The 22,938-nt window shown below is 37.8% G+C and overlaps 1 protein-coding gene across 1 annotated transcript in view; it reads right to left on the bottom strand.

The window, feature by feature from the left end:
• The window catches only part of GRM5 (glutamate receptor, metabotropic 5), a 677,550-nt gene extending 654,826 nt beyond the window's left edge, over positions 1-22,724 (bottom strand). Inside the window, exon 1 of the mRNA XM_006871218.1 lies at positions 22,555-22,724. The gene's annotated coding sequence lies outside the window, so the exon portion shown is untranslated. The remainder of the gene's footprint in view (positions 1-22,554) is intronic.
• Positions 22,725-22,938: the final 214 nt, after the last annotated feature.

Below are 22,938 nucleotides of genomic sequence, written 5' to 3'. Positions count from 1 at the left end.
AGGGTATACACTTTGGTTGTTTGAATGGTTATATATTCCTGAGTGTTTCAGTGTACATCCAAAAAAATAAAACAAAATAAAATAAAAAACAAAACAGAGGGACTGGAAGCAAATGCTGTTGAATGATGATGCTTGGAGGGGATTGTAATCATTGCAATGAAACAAAATCTGATAGGATGATACTCTCCCATCTCACTCAATTCACAATAAAAACTTAAAAAAAAAAAAAAAGTGTGAGGCCAAAGCATGATGAATGGGATGGGTAGTGACTAAAATAAGGTTGAGAATATATGAAAGGGCCAGATCATGAAGGACTTCTAAACTCTCAAAGGGAATTTGGATATAAAATAGAAATACAAAAACCCATTGAAAAATATGTGAGTGAATGACTAGCATAACTCAATCTACAACCAGAGAATAGTATTCTGGCTACTGATTATTCTGGATGATGGATTGGGAAAATCTGATTAAGAAAAATCTGCAATAATCTAGGTAAGGGATGAAACTGGCATTGCTAGTACTGGTGGCAGTGGATATGGAAAGAAGTGGACACAGTCAGATGTATTTTGCAAGTAGAATCAACTAAACTTGCTGATGGACTATATGTGAATAGTAAGGTAACAAGAGGAAACAGTGTATACTTTCAAGTTTCTAGTCTTAGAAACTAGTGCATTTTGGATCCATTAACAGAGATGGGATGGACATAAGGAAAAACAGATGGGAGATCGAGATAGAATAATGATTTTCATGTTACATTTGACATGCTTTGAACACATCCAGGTATAACTGCTTAAATAGGAAGATGTATATGTAAAGCTAAAGCTTTGAGGAGAGTTTCAGGTGAGAAATGTGAATTGAAGGACAGCAATAAGTAAAATATTTGGGATACATGACATCACCTGGCGAGCGAACACAAATAGACAAAAGTTTAATCTGAAAAGTAAGACCCATTGAGAGGTCACTGTGTGCAGAAACCAACTAAGGACATGAGGCAACACATGAAATAGAAGTAAACACAAGAGCAAGCTGTGCTAAACCAAATGCCATCAGTCAAGTCTGACTCCTAGTGATCTTCATAGTGTTTCTGAATCTGTAAATCTTTACAGGAGCAGAAAGCCTTGTCTTTCTCACACTGAGAGACTGGTGGGTTTGAATTGCCAAAGTGTTGATCCTACAGTGCCATCAGGGCTCCTTACGTGTGGTTGCTGTTGTTAAGTGTATTTGAGTTGATACTGGCTCATAACAACCCTGTATAGGATTTCCAAACTGTAAATCTTTGTGGAAGCAGAAAGTTTCATCTTTCTCCCTTGAGCAGTTGATGGGCTCTAACTGCTTGAACCACCTTGTGGGTTACAGTCCAGTATTTTTCCAACAGAGCCACAACACTCCCTTATGTGATCCTGTTGTTATTAATGCTGTTGTTAAGTACTGTCCAGTACGCTCCTACTTCTAGTCATTCTGTATAGGGTTTGAAACCATTGGTTAGCAGTTCAATGCTTATCCTAGAGTGCCACTCCAGGGTTCTAAGTGATGTTAGGAAAGCACAAAGGAATGTCCTACTCACTCTACATTTACACACATACAAGGATGTTGCAGAGAATACATTTGGATACCCTAGAAGATATTACATTCTATGTGTATTGTGCAACCTGAAGCTGTCTGGCACAGTATCAGTGTGTGTTTCTGTGTGTATTATGCACATGTAAACCAATATTAAAACGACCCTGCATGGCATGCTTTATGGACTGAATTGTTGTTGTTGTAGTTAAGTGCCGTTGAGTCGGTTCCGACCCATAGCGACCCTGTACAGGGTTTCCAAGGGTGTAAATCCTTACGGGAGTAGAAAGCTTCATCTTTCTCCCGCGGAGCGGCTGGTAGTTTCAAACTGCTGACCTTAAGGTTCACAGCCCAATTCGTAACCACTACGCTACCAGAGCTCCTTTATGTTCCCAAAAATGTCTGTCAAGTTCTCTGGGCAATGATTCTTGGGATGATGTAATTATCCTCCACTTTGTGATCTGATAATATCATCCTATGTGTTGTAAATCCTCACCTATATGATATCAATGGACTCCTGGTGTGGTGCTGTAGGATAAACACTGGACTGTGAGCCACAGATTGGCAGTTCAAACTCACCAGCCACTCCTTAGATACCCATATAGGATTACTATATATTAGCACTGACTCAGTGGCATACAACCACCATGTTAATGAGGCAGGATACACTATTCAGGATTAGGTTTTATCTTGAGTCAATCTCTTTTAAGATATAAAGGGAATTAAACAAGTGAACAGAGATGAGAGAGATCTGTTACTGCCAAGAAAGAAGTTTCAGGAATAGGGCATGTCCTTTGAGTCCAAGGTCCCTGCCCTAGGAATCTCCTAGATGCAGGGGAAGATTGATGCCAAAATACATGGAGATCTTAAGGGAACACTGGGTCCACAGATGGTGAAACTGTGATCCAACAGAAAGAAACAGGCTTCTCTTAAAACTATCACTAATTCAAGCTTCTAGCTTTCTAAACTGTGAAAGAATAAGTAACTGTTAAAGTCATTCACTTGTAATATTTCTGTTTTTGCAGCACTGGATAACTAAGACAGTAGATATTATTTATTACCTTTATTTTACAATTGCTCAGAAAGTGATGGATTTACAAGTCATGTGTGTCTGTTGATTCTATAATATACTCTTCACTATCTCTTTCTGCACCACCTCTTTCAGCAGGAAAAGGAGGGGCCATCCAAATGTAGTTTGAAGTATCAGGAACAACTTTCCAAAGATATAGAAACTTATAGGTTTTGCCTTGCAAACTAGCAGTTGAGACGCATTACAGGAAAAGAAAAGATAATTCAACAAATTTAATGCTCAAATGTATATGATTAACTAGGATCATTGTGTTTATATTGCTCTTCCATCTATCACAATGACTAATTCATAAACTGGCTTGGTTACACAATGGCTACTCTCTTGATATTGTCTATGATACTCTGATGCCTAGAAAGTATATATTGGAATAAACTATGATATAAAAACGTGATTGAATTTTACAACAACTAACCTTATAAGATTAAACAAGTCAGCTCATATGCTTCAAAAAATAATTTAAAAATGGATCATAAGATACAACTGGAACAGAAGGGGAATACTAGCTCTATCAGCACAATTCATTTGTTTAATGTTTAACTAGTAACTGTTCTGTAGCAAGAACGCTTCTAGACTCCGTGGATTCAATTATAAACAAAATACACATAAATGCAGTCCTCATGGAGCATATAATCTATGAGAGGTAATCCCACAACAAAAAACACAAACAAGCAAAATATTGCATATAAGGTAGTTGTTGTTGTTGTTAAGTACTGTGGAGTCGGTTCCGACTCATAGTGACCCTACATAGGGTTCCCGAGTCCGTAAATCGTTAGGGGAGCAGACAGCCTCATCTTTCTCCCACGGAACTGCTGGTAGTTTCAAACTGCTGACCTTGAGGTTAGCAGCCCGATTCGTAACCACTACGCTACCAGAGCTCCTTATATAAGGTAGTTGTTGTTGTTATGTGCCGTGGAGTCGGTTCCTATTCACAGAGACCCTGTACAGGGTTTCCGAGGCTATAAATCTTAACGGGAGCAGAAAGCCTCATCTTTCTCCCGCGGAACAGCTGGTAGTTTCGAACTGCTGACCGTGAGATTAGCAGCCCAATGTGTAACCACTACACTACCAGAGCATAGTGGTAAGGGTTAAATACAAAAGAAATAAATAAAGCAGGAAAGAAAGTGACAGAGGTATGTGCAATTTTAAATTATGTGACCCAAGAAGTGTTGGCTCTAAAAAGCAGAATTTAAATAAATAACTAAAAGCAGTAAGGGAATGAATGATGCAAAAATTATAGTGAACAGACATGCCAGGTAAAGGTGAAAACAAATGCAAATCCTATTTCCATATTTGGTGTGATGAGGGATAGTTAGAATGTTAGTAAAACTACAGCACAGTAAAAACAGGGAAAAAGGAAGATGTAAGATCTGAGATGGGAGTTCTGGTGTGGCACTGCAGGATAATACACTGGATTGTAAGGTCAGTTTGAACCACAAAATCGGAGGTTCAAACTCACCAGCTGCTCCTCCGAAACCCTTTACAGAGTCACTATGAGACAGAACCTACTTGACAGCACTTAACAACAAGATCTGAGAGGTAATATGGAACCAGGTGATGTTAGCCTTTCTGAATTTTGAGAAAAGATGTTGGCTTTGGCATTGCATAAGGAAGGGTTTTCTATGTTGTTGATAAGTACCACTGAGTCTGTTCCAACTCATAGTGACCCTATGCAGAGCAGATCAACACCCTCACAATTGTTATGGTTGAGCCCATTGTTTCTGCACTGTGTCAATCCATGTCATTGGGGGTGGAGGGTCTTCCTCTTTGCCACTGACCTTCTACTTTACCAAATATAATGTCCTTCACAGACTGGTCCCTCGTGATAACATGTCCACAGTATAAGAAATGAAGTCTTGCCATTGTTCTTCTAAAACACAATCTGTTTGCACTTATTATAAAACAGATGTGTTCATTCTTCTAGCAGTCCATGTCATATGCAAAATTCTTTGCGAACACCATAATGCAAATGTATCAGTTCTTCCTATTTCATTATACAGCTTTCACATGCATATGAGGCAACTAAAAATACCATGTCGTGGACCAGGTGCACCACAATCCTTAGAGTGACATCTTTGCTCTTTAACACTTTGAAGAGAAAGTTTGCAGCTGATTTGCCCAATGCATTCCATCATTTGATTTCTTTTTTTTTTTTCTTAAATGTTTTATTGTGAATTATGTGATAGTTTACATGGGAGAACATTACTTTTACATTCATTCTATCGTATATCGTCTCATTGCCATGGTTACAATCCCCTCCATGCAATCCTTCCCCCGTGACCCCCAGGTCTTCAGCACACAGTCGCTCTCCCTCTCTGGATCTAAAGTCTCCAGCTGCTCCATCGCTCCACATCATCATCTCTGCCTCCATTTCAGTCATCACTGCTTCTCTGGGTAGGATCCCACTCTCTGCTCTTCTCCCTTGATGGTCCTAGGGACCTCCACTCCTAGACTGAAAAGTTAATCACTCCCCTCCTTGCTATAAAACATGTACCTTTACATTTCTGACCCTCACAAACAGTCCTGATAACAAGTATTCACTATTGTATCACAAGAGACCCATCTGCATTTCATGGCATCAGCCCCGCCTAGTCAGATTGAATACTAGTCAGATTGAATTCTACCTTCCTCCAGGCCCTCTGGATCTAGGTTCCCTCTTGAAAGCTTATAGGCCAGTCACTTCTTGCCTTTGTAGCACCCCGCCCTCCATTTTGGGTAGCCAATGTCCAAGTTGCCCATCCCTGTCTACTCTGTGTGTAAAGGGGGTGGGACAATAGTTGATTTCTTGACTGCTGCTTCCATCAGTGTTGACTGTGGATCCAATTAGTAAAATCTTTGACAACTTCAATTTTTTCTCAGACTATCATGGTATTATTTATTGGTCCATTTGCGAAGAGTTTTGTTTTCTTTACAATGATGTGTAACTCATACAGAAGATTATAGCCTTGATGTTAGTCAGTAAATGCTTCAAGCATCTTTATCTCCAGCAAGCAAGGTTGTGTTATAGGCATATTGCAGGTTGTTAAGGAGCCATCCTCTAATCTTGATGCTGTGTTCTTTTCTATGTATCCTGGCTTCTCAGCTAATGCTTGTTCAGCTTACAGACTGAATAACTACAGTGAAAGGATAGAACCCTAACACACACTTGCAGTATCCCGGTGTTCTCTTTGAATGACTGCCCCTTTGTCTATGTTCCACAGGAGTGCAATGAAGTGTTCTGGAATTCCCATTCTTTGCTATGTTTCCATTGTTTGTTATTATACGTACACTAGAATGCCTTTGCATAGTCAATAAAGTACAAGCAAACATCTTTCTGGCATTCTCTGTTTTCAGCTAAGACCCATCTGATGTCAAAAATGATATCCCTCATTCCACATCCTCTTCTGAATCTGGCTTGGATTTCTGGCAACTCCCTATCAATGTATTGCTGCAAAGATTTTCCCTAGAGGACACAATTTTAATTTTAGCAGAGAGCCCAGGTAAGTCTTGTGAGGGTGCTAAACATGGATAACTTGTAGTGCCTTGTCCTCTGCTTACTCACACACTCAATCAGGATATGTGAGCTTCATATGTGTGTGTGTGTGTATACATGTGTCTTTGCTAAGCAAGATGCAACTTATTTTTAAATGTGACCAAAATTTTAGCAATTGGATGCAAAAGTGGTATTTGCCATTTAAGTGGAATGAGATGAACAGAAGTACAAATGCTGAGTACTGGAAACATTATTATAGATGATATTTTCTATAAGAGGAATATCCCATATATTCAACACAAAGAAAATGAGTCAGTTATTTCAACAATAAATGTAAATTTGTTTATCTCCCACAATGAAAAATTGATTTTTACCAATTTTGCTTTAAATTGCTCATACTTCAATTTTAATGCCTCTTTGTAATAAATTTATTAATTATAAATAAGCAAATGAAAAGATATCATAAAAATCTAAAGATCAGAAAACAAATACTACAACAAACTACTATTGCTTTATTTATTAATCTTTAAAGATTTGTATCTTTTTATTGTGAATTGAGTGAAGATTTGCAGTCAAGATCACCAGCTGTACATTCAACAAACCATACACTTTGTTTCATCTCAATGATTACAATCTCCTCCATGCAACAACAGTTACCCCATTTCCTCCCTGTGGTTCCTATTTGCATTCCACTCACCTTCCTATCCCTTCTCTACTTTGTCCTCAGGGAAATGTTGCCTGTTTTATTTTGAATGATTGACCATTCCATAGTGAGCATACCTTGCTAGTGTTGTTGCCCCCTATAAACCTATAGGCTGAGAATAGGACCACAAGGGTGAGTTCTAGACCTGAAGGGTGGTCAAAGGTCATCGTCTCAGGTTCCTCCAATCTCTTTCTGAGCAGTAAACCTGATATTTTAATTATTATTAAATAATTTTGAGTTTTATTGCACATTTTCTCCCACTTTACCCAGGATCCTCTAATGTAATCCCTTTCAAGGTGGTTCATAATGGTTCCTTCCAGGCACCATCCAGTTCTAGTCTCAAAGCCATGGAGACTGATGTTCACATGTCCACTGGATTAACTGATTCCAAGCCTCTTCAATTCTTATCACTCTACTGTCTTCTGCACATGGAGAGAAAAATAGCTTTACTTTAGACAGTCACTCATGAGCTTTCAAAATTGCAGACGCTGATCACCCAAGCATGAGGTACAACAGTGTCTTTTTGGACTATGTAATGCAAATTGACCATGGTGCCCCTGAGACTATGGTCTTGAGTCCTCAAACCCAACAACTCATTGCCTTAAGATGTTTGATAATATCTAGGAAGTTTTCTTTGTTTTGCCCGCTGTATGCTCCACCACATTCATAGGTGCATTTTCAGGAAAGGTAAATACTCATGTGTAAATATCCTCTTTCAAACTTTTAAATATTTGTGGGATGTATATCAGTAGTCTTGGTGTGTCATTGTGGGTTAATGTGCTTGACTGCATGGTTGGTTTGAACCACAAGGTTGGCGATTAAAGTTCACCAGCCACTCCTCAGAAGCCCTATATGGGAGCTCTGGTAGCATAGTGGTTATGAGTTGTGCTGCTAACCTCAAGGTCAGCAGTTTGAAACTACCAGCCATTCCACAGGAGAAAGATGAGACTTTCTGCTCCCATAAAGGAGAAAGATGAGACTTTCTGCTCCCATAAAGATTTATAGCCTAAGAAACCCTATGCAGGATTGCTATGAGTCCGAATCGACTCCATGGCACACCACCACAGCCACTCTCTCTCTCTCTCTCTCTCTCTCTCTCTGTCACTCTCATCTATCTATCTATCTATCTATCTATCTATCTATCTATCTATCTATCTATCTATCTATCTATCTATCTCCCACTCTTCTTCCCCTGTTGTTTCAAGGTTGTGTCTATATATCACTATTTCTCTAGACTCTCTAGTTCACGAATATCTCCTTTTGTCTTCACCTGTCTTCATTATCCTTCTGCCACCTTCTCTCGTCTTGTATATTGCCTTCTCCCTTCTTGTATATTGTCCTTCCTGTCACCCAAGCTAACATGTGGCTACCTTCTAGCCAGTGAATTACTCTCCCCTCACTCCCACCATTGTTAACCATGAAAGAATGTTTATTTTACTATGGAAAACATTTCTTAAGCTTTTCTAATAATGGTGTCATACAATATTTGCCCTTTTGTGACTGATTATAGCTTATTTTTGATAGGTGATTTAACTCTAACATGTAATAAATAAAAACATTTCTTTCTATCTTTGCTTTTACAAATTCTTCAATGATTCCATCACAATTATTTACTTCCATAAATTATGAGAATCATTAATTGAGTCTTTCTTGAATCATTGTTGTATGCTAAGGATGTTAGAGACTCTGCAAGGACTAAAATGGGGGTTCTGTTGTACACTCTGTGATCATTAAAGTTAGAACTATGCATAAAACAATTTCCACATTGAAAACTACAGATTGTATTTTATTTTTTATTAGGAATTCATACAAGCTTACTTGAGTGAAATTTATCTTCCTTGAATCTGTAAAATTAGTTCTTATTTAAGAATGAAATTGTCACACTTCTACAGAAACTTTGTGTTTGTGGTGCAGTGAATTATTTAATTTCTTTTCTAGCCATAGTCTGTAACTCCCACCAAACAACATTTCTGCCCTGGTGGGTCTCAGTAAGTGAAGGCTGGAGAAAATAAGGATTGAATGGCATGATTCACTTGTGAATGTTAGTAAAGATCATTGGAAAAGCTTGAAACTCTCGCATGGGTTTAAAATGAGCCATCTTAGGAGTAGGAGGGGGTATCAAAGAAGAAGAGCCAGGAGAGGAGCACATTCTTTGATCCCCAAGATCCATCCCTGGGCATTGAACCTTCTTGACCCGGGACATAAAGTTATGACACTGGAGGAGTGGCAGAGGAGCAGCCGTAGCAGAACCAGAAACCAAAACACAAGGCACAGCAGTGAACTTTCCAGACCATGGAGCATGTAAATCTGAGTGACTTTGGGCAGGAAGCTTACTTGTAGATTAGATACCTCCAGGAACTTTAGTGGGGGAGCTAGGTTTGCTGACTTATGAAGCTGGAGCCGAGTGCCTTCAGGCTAAGGCTTATGGTGGAGTGGTGTGTCCTATGGGTGTTTATCAGCAGCTGACTGGAACAACTCTGGCCAGAGCATTTTTGACCCTGAAGCATAACCTGTTAATTTCCCTAGTAAATTCCATAACTCTGAGTATGGTTACTGAATCCTGTGTGGCCTCTAAAATGGATCACTAAGCCCACTGAAGTAAAGAGGGTTGTAGGAGGAATAGCTGGTACTTCATATTTTTGCAGTATTTAAGCCATTGGTAGCATAGTGGCTACGAATTGGGCTGCTAACCTCAGGGTCAGCAGTGTGAAACTACCAGCTGTTACACAGGAGAAAGATGAGGCTTTCTGCTCCTGTAAATATTTACAGCCTCGGAAACCCTGTGCAGGGTCGCTATGAGTCGGAACCGACTCCACGGCACATAACAACAACAACAAAGTCATTGGGTTAAGCCTGCACTAATTTCTTGGATGCCTTTAAGCATTCTTCAGGTATATCAACATGGTTTAAGAAGAAAAATCTATTTAAAAGAAGTTCATATCAAAAGGTTAAATATCTCATATACTTTTGTCCTTTCCATGAGAGATTTAAGTGTGTAAAATGATGGTGTAGTATGTGGTTGCACAAATTCATTTCTGTTGCTCAGTACTTCTGGAGTGCTTCCATCATCTCCTTATTGCTTTCTAGTACTTCTGTATTAGTGAACTGCTTGATAATAAGCATTTTACAATACTTTTTTGCTGTGTTTTCAAAATTTTCAAAATCTAAATTATGTGAATATCCTGTTAATGATTGGTAGAGATCTGTGCACATCTTATAATTTATTTCTGATCCTTGAAGATTGTAACTTGTCCAATGAAAATTCTGTAGTATATATTGCACATAAAGAACATAAATACTCTATATACAATGTACAGACTCTAGTGTTTGCGTTTTGTTGGCAATATTTTCAGATTTCCTTTTGGTATCTCCTTTTTGTGCCAGACTTCAATAATATTGTTTAAGGCATCCAGAATCTGAGTGTACAATTCTAGGAGTACACTTGTTACTATAGTATACACTTCCCAATGTGTACCAGAAAGACATTCCAATATTTGATCACTGCTTAAACTTAAGAGTAAATAAGGAAAAATTATTGCTTCTAGGCTTCCAGTTCATACATGAATGGTTTTATTCCAAAGGAAATGTGTTTAAGCATGTCTCTGAGATCAGTGGTTAACTGCAGACAAGTTCTCTTAGTAATACACTTGTCTACTTTCATTAGGGTGCCTTGAAAAGAAAAAAAAAAAAAAAAGATCCTATTGAACCAGTAGCTTCTGTGGGGATCTGTTGAGCCAGTTAAATTCCAGGCAGAGAGGTCATCTCAGAAGGTTCTAGTGACTAATGTGGGAACTTCAAAGGGGGAATATTTACAGATTTTCTTGAGGGAAGCAGGAAGATCACAGGAGGTTATTAGGAAGAAGTTTTAAGAAAATTGAAAGCATTATTGATGAGAATAAACCTAGGAAAGTTTCACTGAGGAAATTTTTCCCTCTGCACATTCTTTCAAAGCAGCAAGGCCTGTCCTTGATAAATTCCAGGGGGAAACCAATCCCATTCACTCTATAACCCTGTTATTGCCCCTTGATATTTCTTTTTGTTCCCCAAACTCTAAGAATTAGAGTAACATGATTTGAGTCCTTGTAGAATGATGCCCAAACTGCCATTTTCACATTGGAGAATGAAGACTTCTTTGGTAAAGGGTTAGAGAGATGGAAACATGGCCTTCAAAAGTGTACATACCAAGATGGAGTATGTGTTTATAAACAATAAGCTTCACAATTTGATGTTATTATTTAATAAAAGATCTTATGATTTTATAGCAATAATGTTTTGCCTTACCCTTATGTGTTTTAAAGTGAGTTATTGTTGTTGTTAAGTGCTGTGTGTAGACTAACTGAAAATTAGAAGTAAAAGAATCAACTACCTCCAGACAGCAATCTACTCCACTGCATCCTACAAGCTTAAGTGAGGGTACAGCACATAGCACAACAATTGAATACTAATCAATATCTAAAGTTTTCTATTGCATGCCTTTATAACATCGTGACATATTTGCAGCATTTTCATAGGACTGGACTTTGCGCTTAGAAAAATCCATTTTTCAAACTTCACATGAATAGTGAAGTACTTGATTTGCAATTTTGTCACTGGTATGACTTTTTAAGCTAGTTAATGGGATACATCACTTAACAGGGTTTCTATCTGATAGAGACACATATCTTAGAACAATACTTAATTGTTCTGTATGAGAAAGATCAGGAGTGGAATTTATAGACAAACCGAAATATTAAGCTATATTAATTTCACTAAAAATTGTTGATCAAATTTAATCACTTCTTAAGTTTATTATTTCTTCCCATGTTGTTTTCAAAATATATGATGGGTTGCTCTTTCTATTGTGTTGTCATATATTGAGATGTAACTTGATAAAAATGGAACAAACTGAACAACCAGTTCAAGTCAATCCAAAACATGTTCATTTTTCAGAGACCCAAATAATCCATTTTTTCCTCAAAAAGCTATTGTTTGTAGTAATGATAGAAGCAATGCATTGCAAAATGGATTTCCGTAACTGCTCTCATAAAGATTCACAGCCTCAGAAACCCTATACAGGGTTGCTATGAATCAGAACCAACCTGATGGCACACCAAAGCAGCAGTTCATGAGTTAAGTCAAAAACATATCTTCAGTTCAAGCATGATAACATACAATTTTTATGACATGAACTATTTTCATGTTTCTCTATCATTGTTGCACCAATTGCTAAATCCATTTGTAGCAAATTGAGAATTAAATTACTGAAGAGTGAATAGTTTGCAAATAAGACAAATAAGCCAATTGATGGAGAATCCAGTAGCCACTCCCTCTTATCATTTCACTATCGGTTTTGTTCTGTAGAAATATATTCTGGCTACAAAACTTGTTCACCACACAGAAATTTTCAAAACAAATTTTCAACTAGTCCACTGTGACACAGTGGCTGTAACAATAGCATCAAACATAGCAATGATTGTGATGACAGGATAGGGTCAGGCAGTGTTTAGTTCTGTTGTACACAGTGTTACTGTGAGCTGGAACCAACTTGATGGCACTTAACAACAGTCACTTAAAGGGTCACTATTAGTCTGAACCGACTCAAGGGCACACAGAACATCAACACTGTTAGATATCTAAATTGTGTAAAGATGTTGTTACTATCATAAGAAATGTTGCATTTTGCTTGCTTTTAAGAGTTACAAATATTCAAATATGTATTTATACAACACATTTGCCCATTTTATAATTTATCATTTAGATTTTAAAAGGTAATGCCAAGTTCACTACCATTTACTTAGGTCTTTCTCCTATCCTCATCAATTTTGTGTACTGCTCATGGTTTTGTTTTGTTTTTCCATGATGACCTGCTCTTTTTTGCTTCATGCAAGATCAACAGTTCGAAACTACCAGCTGCTCCACAGAACAAAGATGAGGCTTTCTGCTCCCGAAAAAATTTACAGCCTCAGAAACCTTGTACAGGATCACTCTGGGTCAGAACCAACTCAAAGGCACAAAACAACAAGAAGTGGTTCATGGATGAAGTCATTCTTTCTTATCAATTTCACTATGAAGTTTATTCACTAATGTAATTAGGGTGTGGTAAAAGAAAAGAAGTGAGGGAAAATAATGCAATGATCTTTTTTTCTCCAATATACAAAGCCTGCTTCCACTCTATAGGTATAGGTGGTGGCACTAGGAGGTTAATAACATTAATAAAAAGAAGAAGAACATTTCTGTGGTAAATCATGGGAAGGCATTGGCTAATGGCAACAACATATTTCAAAATATTATAGACATAAAATGTAATAATATAGAAACCTTTATTTCTATCATAAGTGAGTAAATAATGAAATTTTTATATGGGTATTTCAAGTTATATGATATATTGGTTCGAAGTCCTATTTTTAGGATCAGTGTTGTTGTTGTTATGTGCTGTTGAGTTGTTTCTGACTTTTGGTGACCCTATGTAGGGTTTCCAAGGCTGTAAATATTTGTAGGAAAGAAAGTATAACTTTTGTCTTGTGGAATGTCTGGTGGGCTCAAACCACGAGCCTGCTGTTCACAGTCCAGTGCTTATCCTACAGAACCACCATACTTCCTTTAGAATTACTGTTGCTTTTGTTGTTGTCAAGTGCTATCAAGTTGATTCCAACTCATAGCAATCCTGTATAGGGTTTCCGAATAGCAGTTAGTGGATTTAGGCTACTAACCTATGATTCATAGTCCAGTGTTGACCTTACAGTGCCATGCCAGAAGTCTACTTAGAATCACTAGATTGTTTATTTAATGATATAATTCTGGATTTGTAGCTTAATTAAAATAATCAAACTCCATTATAGACAATAGTGATAAAGCTTTAATATGTATAAAAGCATTCTGCTACAGAGACTTCTAGAGTCTCGTGTTATATTCTAAATGAATATGAAAAAGAGATAATAGTTGGTATAATTTGCCTTAAATGGCAACCTGCATTGTAACTACATTCTCAATTCACACTGTCTTTTATTTTCAAAAATCTTCTCAAACACTGACCATCTTTCTGGCACAGATGTCTCTTATATAACTAAATCCCCACACAAGCAAATCACACAGCTCAGGACAACAACACTAAATGATTCCTTTTGCCTGAGCAATAGCCTCATCACAGTCAGGGGTGTCAATACTGCATATGCTATGGATGCCTTTGATATATTTTCCTGAAAACAAATGTATACCATAGCTAAGAGACAGTCCATGGTATAATGATACTGAGAGCTTTATAGTCTGAGGAAAGTTCCCACTGTTGCTACTGTCTTGAGCACACATCTGTGACCTTGCAAGCAATAAAATCAAGCACCCCTTCTGTTTCACCCAGGAAAAAGAACAGGCCATATTTTACTTAAGCCTCCCACCTCTTAACAAAACAAAGGTGCATAAAATGGTATTGCATAAAAGTGAAATCTCTCATTTTACGCATTAATAAAAGAGTGCCAGCAATAGGGGGGGAAAATGTACAAAATCATTGTAAATCATTTAAACAAGTGGCTTAGTAATCCAAAAAGCCCTAAAAACAGCCTTCTGCAGAAAAGCAATAAAAATGATGCAGTTCACTGTTAACTAGTCTCAATTTAATTATCAAACAGGGCTTCTAGGCATTTACCCATTTTGCAGTCTTCAGCTGCTTTCTTGTTGTGTATGGCAGAGCTCTAACGACTGGGAAGCATTATTGTGCATGCTGGATTATCTATCATCATGTGCTTGAAAATGTTGGTTTTGCATTTCTGTGACTTAATCTCTAGTTACTTATTAAGGCTGTTGTTGTTAAGTGCCATCGAGTAGATTCCTACTCCTAGCACCCTGTAGAGAATTTCTGATGCTTTGAATCTTCGTGGGAGCAGAAAGACTCATCTTTTTCCCAAGAAGTGTGTGGTGGGCCAGAATTGCTGACCTTGCGGTTCACAGTTTATGTAGGTCCTACCTGATATTAAATAATATGTGTAGTTACTGTCGGATACCATCAAGTTGACTTCAACTCACAGCAACATCATGTGGCAAAGTACAACTGCCTCACAGAACTTTCTACACTGTTGTCTTAAGGAAGCAGATGGCTAGTTTTTTTCACAAAGCCATTGGATGGGTTTAAACTATCAACCATTTGGTTAGCTGTTACATCATCAGGGCTCCTAAATACTGCAAAATATATGCATAATTTAATGTAAACCTCAAAATAACCATGAGAGCTAGGTATGATTACTATCTAAATTACTATCTATGTATCTATTGCCTATTTTAGATCTATATCTACATCTATACAGATATGGAGTACTGGTGTGGTGCTGTGGATTAATGTGCCAGACTGCAAAGCCATTTGAACTGCAATGGTTCAAACTCACCAGGTGCTCCTCGGAAACCCTATACAGGGTTGCTATGGGTTGGAATCAACTTGAGAGCACTTCACAACAGCAACAACATATAGATATAGTCCTGGTGTAGCACTGTGGGTTTATGTGTTGGACTGAAAAGTCAGCTTAAACTGCAAGGTCAGTGGTTCAAGTTCACCAGTTATTCCCTGGAAATCCTATATGGGTTACTATTGGTTGTAACTGACTTGATGGCACTTAACAACAATAACAATGCCTATATTACATTATTGTTCTTGTTGATAAGTGTCATGAAATTGGCTCTGACTCATAACAAGCCTATATATGGTTTCTGACACTTTTTAAGTCTTTGCATAAAGCCTCATTTTTCTTGCACAGAGTGATTTCTGGGCTTGAGGCTCTGACCCTCTTGTTTGTACTCCAGTGTTTCTCATATGAAGCCCAATGCTCACATATATTACATTTTTGTTGCTAAGTGCTATCAAGTCAATTCCGTCTGATAGCAACCCTGTATAGGGTTTTTAAGGTGGCTGGTGAGTCTGAACCACCAACCTTGCAGTTCAAGTCAACCTTGTGGCCCAGTGCTTATCCTACATGGTCACACAAGGAATCCATTTATATAAGATATTATATATAAAATATATTAGAGGTGAAGAATGTTGCCAAAAGTCTCATGCCTATAATCAATGCCTATAATCATTGGTAAAATCAGGACATAAACTCAACTCTTGAAAGTCTACATTCACACCCAAAGGATCCAGTATGTTGGGTGGTTAAATCTTATGATTTCAAGACATTCTACTTTCCATTAAATTCTTACGTAGTTCCCATCCACTACATTCAGAAGTCATATGAATATGCCAAGGTAATACATATAACACTGTTTCCTGGGATCACTTAGATCTATGTTTCCATTCCTCAGCATTACTGATATTTTGGATACATACTTACTTGTTATGGAAAGCTGTTCTATGTACTGCAGGAATTTTAGAAGCATCTAGTCTTTATAAACAGCTCTGCTGGTGTAGTGAGTTACGTATTGGGCTGCTAAGCACAAGGTCAGTAATTCATGTCCACCAGCCACTCCGCAGGAGAAACAAGAGGCTTTCTGCTCTTATAAATATTTAGTCTCAGAAATCCTACATAGGGCTGTTATGAGTGGGAATTAACTCAATGGCAGATGTTTGGGTTTTTTGTTGATTTTGTTGTCTCTATAGATTTAAATCAAAACCATCCCTCTAGGTCTACAGAAAAATCAAAGAAGGACCAACTAATAGCTTATTATTTGGCTACATCAATCTTACAAAATCTTTTCATAAAAACTTAAAATAATAGTAAGAAGGTTAGGTTGTTGTTGTTGTAAAGTGCCATCGAGTCAGTTGCAACTCATAGCAACCCTGTATAGGATTTCCAAGGAGTGGCTGGCAAGTTTGAACCACCAACCTTGCAGTTCAAATCAATCTTGCAGTTCAGAGCATTAAACCCACCGTACCACACCAGGGTAGGTTGGAATAGGCTAATTACTTGTCTCTGGGTAGATGAAATAATTTTGAAACTAGTAATTTCAATTCCAGAATTACAGTTTAATCTGTGAGCATCATAGATGATGTGCCCTTGTATTAAATAAGTATAGTTCTAAGTATCCACAAGTGTAATAAATAAATGTGAGGAAATTATTTTATGATATATTTAGCCATTTTAAATGTTGCTTTAAATATTAAGTGCAAACGTTGTAATATTAACAAGACAATAGCATAAAAATTGATAACTTTTATAGCAATTTAACGATTTGTTTTCTCAATTCTAGTTTATTGGTTTATTTTCAAATAATTATTTTAACATTAAATTATTTACCTTCCTTTTGGGTCTTTAAATGTTGCTGTTGTTGTTGTTAACTGCCATTGAGTTGGTTCCGACTCATGAATAGGGTTTCTGAGAAGCAACTTTGCAGTCCAGCACATTAACCCGCAGTACCACACCAGGACTCCAAGGCAAGTATTGGTGGGAATTGTGTGCCACTGAGTCAGTTTCAACACATAGTGACCCTGTATAGCATTTCTAAGGCTGTAAATCTTTAGGGGAGCATAAAGCTTCATCTTTCTCCAGCGTAGTGGCTGGTAGATTTGAACTGTGGCCTTGCAATTAGAAGCCCAGCTAGTAATCCACTACACTACCAGGCTCACGTCTTTAAATAAGTCTACTAAGTGTTTCGTTCTGCTGTGCATAAGGTTGCTCTGAATTGGTACCAACTCGATGGCATGTAACCACAGCAACAATATCACTGTGTATTGTTGTTGTTGTTGTTGTTTGCCATGGAGTCGGTTCTGACTCATAGCGACCCTGAACAGGGTTTCCGAGGCTGTTAATCTTTATGGGAGCAGATCGCCTCATCTTTCTCCCGTGGAGCAGCTGGTAGTTTCGAACTGCTGACCTTGAGGTTTGCAGCCCGATTCGTAACCACTACGCTACCAGAGCTCAATCATCACTGTGTATTAAGAATCATTAATTTTTAAAAACTACTTTTTATTATTTCTCTGAAAAATATTACATATGTAAGCATGTTGCACTATTACTACAGTTCCCATTAGTGCCATTAGGATTATGAGCTTTTAATTTTCCACAGAGCACTTATGCTCAAAAGTTTAAAGACAGTGGCCTATAACCAGAGTTATTAGGACAATTAATCATTTGGAATTCTTCTTAGGTCTAATATCTCTACAGAGCAATGAAATCACATCTGCATAAAATGCATATTTTAAAAATCTAAGTCTTTCCTTTAAATGCCCTGAATAATTTGGACGAAAAAAGTGTCATTTGAGACATCAAATTAAATACCATTTTAATTTCTTGTTATCTTCAAACATTTACATATCTATTTTAAAATAAATTTGAGTATATGAGTAAATTAAATTTTGCATTCTTTCTTATGGAGCAAGAAGTCATTGCAACCCAGATCCAGAGGGTGTGGAGGAAGGTAGAACCTCCACTGAATTGTATCCAATCTGTCTAGGCAGGGCTGATGAAAGGAATAGCGGATAGGTCTCTTGTGATGAGATAGTGAATAATTGTTATCAGGACTGATTGTGAGGGTTGGAAATGTAAAGGTAGATGTTTTGTAGCAAGGAGGGGAGTGATTAACTTTTCAGTCTAGGAGCCGAGGTCCCTGGGACCATCAAGGGAGAAGAGGGGAGAGTGGGACCCTACCCAGAGAAGCAGTGATGCCAGAGATGATGACATGGAAAGATGGAGCATCTGGAGACTTTAGGCTCAGAGACCAGAGGTGGAGAGGGGCTGTGTGCTGAAGACCGGGGGTGGGAGGGTAGGGGCAGGCTTGCAGGGTATACCCTTTGGTTGGCTGATGATGCATGGAGGGGATTGTAACCATGGCAATGAAATGATATACAATAGGATGAATGTAAAACTACTAATGTTCTCCCATGTAAATTATTATCACATAATTTACAATAAAACATTAAAAAAAAGAAATCATAGCAGATTGAAAATTAATACAATTCAAAACCTGAGACGTTTGTCCAGGCTTTTGGTCAATATAACAGTTATGAGCAGAGTCTGAAAATCAGTTGGTCCTGAATTTTGAACCTGCTTTGTCATCTTACAAGCTAAGGGACACTGGATAAGTTACTTAAACTCTTTAACAATTTTTAAAAAATTGTTAATTTCCACAGCATAAAAACAGAATGTAGTTCCTAGGGTTGCTGAGAAGATTAAACTGAATGATACAGTATCCATAATCTCTTGTATGAAGAACTCCTGATTGCTCAGTGGTTTAAGACTTGGCTGCTAATCGAAAGATCAGCAATTCGAACTCACAATCAGCACTGGGATAAAAGACCAGGAGATCTTCTCTTATATCATTTATTGGTGGTTCCAACTCATAACAACCCTGTCTAGGGTTTCCAAGACTACAAATCTTTACTGGAGCAGAAAGCCTCATCTTTCTCTTACACAGTGGCTGGTGAATTTGAACTGCTGACCTTGTAGTTAGTAGCCCAACACGTAATCCACTACGGTACCAGAGCTCCTTAAAAACAGCCAAGAAAATCTATAGTGTTGTCCTACTCTGTCATGTGGGGTCACTATATGTCAGAATCAATTATATTAATGAGAGCCTAACAACATTAACATCAGATGTCGATATGAATAACAATTATAACTAGTAGTTCATCATAGGTCAAACACTTATATTTGTACAAATGATTCATCATAACCACTAAATAAGCTTAATTTTGTTTTAAACTTCCTCACTTCACAAGTCAGGAAACTGAGTTATAACAATGTAAAATAACTTTCACAAGGTTACAGAGATTGTAAACCACAAACAAATTCAAACTCACACAAGCTGCTGCCTAGGTTTGTACTCTCAACCATCACATTATTCCAAAACTCACCAAAAAGTAGCACAGTGAAATGTGGAAGGGGTGAGTTTGAATTCCAAGCAGATTGGAGACATCTCTTTTTTTTCCCCCCATTTTCTATCTATGTGAAATTAGGGCAAAAAACTCAATGTTCACAACAGGAAAGTTAGAGAAAAATAATTCCTTATAGGATTTTTGAGGTTTAAATAAAATGATTCATTTAGTGCTTAGCTTGGTGTCTGATGTGCTCAATAAATGATCATTATTAGAGCAGGGATGAGTCTGCACCAAGTCTTTTGCCCTTTGTCCCTTCTGACCAAAGCTGCTTATTAACCAAAAAAAGATTAGCATTGGTACAATCTAGGTTTAGAAAGTATCTTTCTCCTCTCGGTGAATTTAAAAGAAATTTGAAAATAAATATTATTGCTTAGGACTATATTTTAACCAGGTAAGAAACACTAAGATGATAAAATCTGATTTACAAATTGTTGAACACTAACATTCAAGATTCATATTTTCTTTCCTTATGCTATACAATCACTTCATAAACTAAAAGCAAAAGCCTTTTGATGCTACTGTTTTCTTATAGTTTTCTAAGGAACTAAACTAACTAAAATGAGGACTACATAGGATCTTAGCACTAGGGTTGATATGTTTCTGATTACAAACAAACAGAAACCCACATTTCCAAATTGAAAAATATATAGTATGTACACACTCAAAGCAAACAAATTACTTTTAACACATACCAATTTATATATAAAAAAGTCTTCATTTTATGAAATAAATTTATACTTGATATAGATTCTATAATAAACACAGTCCAAAATAATACAACAAAATGCTTAAGGAATATTTACACAGTTCTCTTTTTCATTACATGATTATAGAAACTCTGGGATAAAACAGAAATACAAATTAGGTAATTTTTTTTCATTACTAACTTTAATATTTATATATTTAGTATGCATCCACCCTTCATTTATATTTAAATTTGTTTTTTGTGCAATCTACTCTGTCCATTGAATAAAAGATAACAATAAAATTCCAATGAAAGTTTCAATGTTTTTGAAGAAAAATAAGTAAGTAGTATTATTAAAACCCTTTATCACAAAAAATGTGTTTAATGTGATATAAATATTGTATCAGGATATAAAATAATGCCAATAATCAGAGTAAAAACTGAAAATGATATGTAGTTACCCAAGTATTCCCAATAATCTCTATATTTTGTGTGATTTTTCAGCTTTTTTTCCCAAGGTGTTCATATTGTGTACTATGAAGAACTGGTCAAGAATTGTGTCTACCTATTGAAACTAAGTGAAGAATTGGCAATGGCATTGATCATTCAAGCACAATTCATGTTACCCCCAAACTCTCAATATATTCTTTCATAAATGCACATTGAAGACTTTGGTTCATCTTTGATCATACAGCCCACAGTTAAGACATTGTCTAGTGCACAAAGCTCTAGAGGGGGCAGTGAAAATACCTAAATTGTATATTTTTGTCTATCATGTTGTAAATTACTAAAGAAAGCTTTTTATTAAGTATTTTCTCTTAAAAGAAACAATTATTTAATGTTCTAGTCACATGCTTTTCTAAGAAACATTAAAAGGAACTGTCCAGAGTTCTGAAAAGGTTTCCGCTGGAGATGACCACAAACTTCCTGAGATTCACACTACTATCATGATGAGTTCAGGAAGCTGTATTTCCAAGTTCCAAATTAATGATCTTTAAAAAAATGGATATCTACCTCTATAAAGGACATAAATAGTTATAACTGCTTCAGAAATTATAATTACATGGATATAACTGAAGAATAAAAAGAGAAAATGCCCAAGGTTTCGTAAGGGAGCTAGCCCAAATCACACCTAACAAGAGGTAGCATACCTGAATACCTCAAAACTTATAACAGAATTTTGTACAACTAAGTGACTTCTATAAAAATCCTCTGCTGTGCCCCACTAAAGGAAGGACTACCCTTAGCACTAGGTAATTCTCCCTTGGAAGCTGGATATAGATGATCTCTAGCTAAATCCAGGAGACTCAGAACATAAAACCTAATGTAGTGGATGGAGGAGGAGGAAAGAAGATGCTCTCCCATCAGCCTGTGTCAATTTCTAAGCGGGGGAAGTAGTGTTGGAGACTGGCTACTTTCAGTTCTGCTGAAATAGCACTAAGATTGTACCAAAATACGCACAAGAGCCTGTTAACCTCTCTTCAATTTCCCTTTCTCCTAGCACCAGCTGGGGGTGGAACGACCAGAAACTCAAACAGCAGGTTTAAGAGCACTCCCCAAAAGACCCTATATTTCCCTCTACAAGGTCCCAAGTGCAGGTTAGGCTCTGATCACAGCTAGGCTTCCAGCCTTTGTTCAGGGTTCTAGTCCCAAAATCGCTGTAGCCTGGGTTCCTTCCTAGGCATGACATTCATGCAGCTGCCCCTCAGTAACTAACAGGCTTTGTGTCTGACTGGAAAGAGACATCTATAGAAAGAGCGGGAGTGCGCAACCAGAGGCTAGGAGAGACACTAGCCTCAGTGAAAGAGATGTGCTTTCAGCACCACCCGCTGTCCCCCCTCTTCCTGCAGCAAGCACCAATGTCCCTGCTGCCAACTGATCTACTGGAAAGGGATCCCCCTTCTTTTCTCTCTCCCACATTTGCTTCTCTCCTTTCCTAGCTCTCTGGTGGTTTGGGGAGCACAGTCTGCATCCTAAACCTTGCACATCTGGCTTTAGGGAGCGAGAACTAGATATATAAGCATGCAGCATCAGTTTCTCACCCATCTAGGTCCTTACCTCCTTTACTCCCAACAGGTTTAAAAAGGGTAGCTGCAAATTGAAAATACTTAAATCGCCCCAGCTCTGGTAAACCCCCTCATCCCACTCCACCATCATCCCCCACACCCCCATCCAAAAACAAACATACAAACAAACTGTGAAACCCAGTAAGCTAATACCTCCTACATCCTTCCCAGGGCCAGGGGACACTTGGTATACAGACACTTAGCAAGCTTACCCCCCTGTTGGCTGTTCAGCGGACAGTGAGACGTGGTATAGCTTGCCCCCTGTAAAGTTGGGCTGCAAAGACCAGAGGCGCAGAGTTGGCCTCTCAGGTCCCGAGCTACCCCCCACCCAAGATGATCTCAAGCTCATCCTCTGGCTCAGCACGCATGGAACAGCCAAGCTGAGGGTGGCGTGTGCAGCAATCTTCCTGCTACTGAGAAAGGGGAGAAAGAGGGAAGGGGAGAGAGCGGAGGAGGGAGGGGTGGTAGTATTTATAGAGAACAGAGTTCTCAGGCAACTTTTTGGTGCCACCAAGTGGCACACTGAGTTCCTTTAGGAACACAGACTCTTGGATGAATTTGGATGGATGTACCAGCTCTGCAGCCAGACACTCACA

Source organism: Chrysochloris asiatica, unplaced genomic scaffold (assembly GCF_000296735.1).
Source record: "Chrysochloris asiatica unplaced genomic scaffold, ChrAsi1.0 scaffold00163, whole genome shotgun sequence".
NCBI classification, from domain to species: domain Eukaryota; kingdom Metazoa; phylum Chordata; class Mammalia; order Afrosoricida; family Chrysochloridae; genus Chrysochloris; species Chrysochloris asiatica.
This window is presented reverse-complemented; position numbering and strand designations above follow the sequence as displayed.